Here is a 2,817-nt window from a genome sequence, read left to right as displayed (position 1 = left end):
GCACTCTTCCAGCAGGAACCGCTCCTGCGGGCCCGTTTCTCTGTAGCCCTCAACAGAGTCAAAACAGCCTTTGAAACTCATTTGCTGAATTCTGTTTCTCTTAGGCATAAATGTAATCCACTATAGTAATTATAATGCATCAACAATATTAGAAACAGCCCAGAGGTGACCTATTCTTAGTTTTGGTTTTCTTTATATAATAATAATAATGAATTTAAAATTTCAATGCTAAAGTTAAAATATTAAAAAAAAAACCACAACCCAACCACAAATTAAACAATTTCTTTCTTCTCTCTCCCTTAACCGTCATGTATTATTTTGCACATCTAGGACCAACTTGTATGTCCATAAATGTGCATATACGTGCAGCATGATAATTTTTTACTTTTGGCTAATGCAGTAGAACAGCTGAAAATCAATTAGACAACAACGCAGTCCTGACCCAAAAATCTGCCAACTCTACCATCAGGGCTGGCATCTTTAGCATTCAGCAAACAGTAAAATGAATCTTCTTTATGGCAAGATATTTTCATAGGTCAAACTGCTTCAAGCAGGTCAGCATAGTCCCTGTCGAGACAAATGAGCTCACTTTCTTTGTCCATCAAGTAGCTGTATTCATCTAAACTATATCTGCAACTGGTTCAACTGGAGTGGCCCGCAAAATGCCAGCATAAACCTTGCAGGATTTTGCAATAAGCCTTGCACAGTAGCTGTTAGGGGAAAAAGAAAACAGGTAAGAGTCTGTCTGCTTTACCTCTCAATCTTTGGGGCAGTTAATCAGCGTGGAAGGTATTGTTCAGAAATGGACTGGAACAGTAATGAATAAGTCAGTTTGTCATGGGGGACACAAATTCAGAAGAAATGATTGATGCTTACTAAACAGCTTTTCTAGCATTCACTTCTGTTATTTTTACTCAGAGGAGCAGAAGAGGAGAAAACAAGGATCGTAGAAGTGTTCCAGGAACGAAATGTAAAGCAAAGTAAGAATGAAATGTATCTGCAGCCTACAGCTCTCGCAATTACAGTGAAGTCTTCCACCGGGTGGAGAAGACAGATGGATGGAGCGTTTCAAACGAGACTGCTGCATACCAAATATTTCTACAAAAATTAGAGTGGGATCAAATATAAGGGAATCTGCACTCACGTTGCTGTACAAGGGGAAGCGACACCACCGCCGAAAGACCCTGAAACTACGTGTAGCTTGGCCAGCCTTAGTCGCCCATGCTGCAACTACCGGGGTGGGCAACGCCTGCCTTGTGAGCTCCCAGACCTGCCAGGGTGGAGATGGTCGCTAGTGGAAGGTTACTGGGTGTGGTGCTATCCCCCCAAAATGGGGAAGGGACAGGATGGAAAGAAAAGATACATAATCCACCTTTTCTTTAAACAGTCATCTTTGTGTGCTGTTTTCTCCCCGGTCCTGAACAGCACGTGTCTATCCTGGGTGGATTTCACCACACAGTGTGTAGCTGTGAATGAATATGGGCCCAGGAGCAAAAATTGCAATGGGACCCTGAACTACATCAACCACCACCGCCGTGATTTGCAAGCCTTAGTGGGAGGATGGGCCCTGAACTACTTATTCAGTGAAGAATATTTATGATCTTAATTGAAATATTTTGAATTTCTTAATATAATAACAAAATCACCTAATGCTCAGAGACGTGCATATCTCTCTTCTCTTTTTAATGCTCATTCTTCAATGGGCATTAGCTTTCTAAATAAATTTGAGACATTCAGATACAACAACAAGACATAAGTGAACTAACTGGTGGCTTAAGTTAAAGGAGTGCACATATAAGGAGGGAATATATATTCCTCTGCGAACACACACATATATATGCATATATATACATATGCACACAGGCACACACATAGGTGCATGCTGAGCGAGCCTGAATCTATACCCTGAGGTCTCAGCAGCAGGGAGCCGGAGGGGGTTTCCCTCTCCTTTCTAGATCTCCTTTTTCCGAAACACCAAGCAAGACAGCAGCAAGCTGGAGAAAATGAATGTGCTGAAAACCTTGGGGAAGGAGAGTGAGGACAGTCGGGCATCTGTGAGCGGGGTTCGCTCCGCAGACGGGAGCAGGAGGTAAGGTGCTAGGAAGCAGTCGGTGCTGTACAGCTGCTTGCAGGCAGGAGGGGGCAGAAATATCAGGTGCTGCTCTGCCTATCTGCGCTCAGCAGGTGTATTCATGAAAAGTAATAATGCCTTTTATCAGGTCAGGCAATCATTTTATTTTGGCACTTTAGTGTGCTAGAGTTTTGTTCACTTATCAAATATTTATTTAAGGAAACCTCACTGCATATGCAGGTTTTACATGAATTAGCAGCAAAGTAATTCATTTGCGAGTCTTATTCCTTCACCGGGCATATATTGAAATGGGCTTCAGCGTAGGCAGTTAAATGTCTGTAATAGTATATCCCATTTCTACTTTAATTTTCACAGCGCAGCGGGGGAAAAGCAGTCACCCCTGTTTCCCCGTGACATCCCTTTCATTTAAACTACCCGCTCTGAGCCTCCACTCCCTTGCCAGTCCCCCAAAAACCGCCTGAGGTCCCCACCCGAAGAGGCTGCTCAGGAGAGGAGCTGAGGGTGAGGCGGGAGGGGAAGCAAGCGCTTTCTTCCCACGGAGGGACTCGGGCGCAACTTCACGCCCTTCAGTTTTATTCCCTGTAAGAGAAGGGAGCCTCGCTGCGCCAAGTGCAGCTCCTGGGGCGCAGCTTCCCCTGCAGGTTTCAGCCGCTTTCCCCGACGAAAAAGAGGGTCCCGTCGGCAAGGGGAGGGCTCTGCAACGGGCGGGGAAGCCGGGGAGCGGC

This window comes from Phaethon lepturus, unplaced genomic scaffold (genome assembly GCF_000687285.1).
Source record: "Phaethon lepturus isolate BGI_N335 unplaced genomic scaffold, ASM68728v1 scaffold27108, whole genome shotgun sequence".
NCBI classification, from domain to species: domain Eukaryota; kingdom Metazoa; phylum Chordata; class Aves; order Phaethontiformes; family Phaethontidae; genus Phaethon; species Phaethon lepturus.
Note: the sequence above shows the minus strand (reverse complement) of the source record.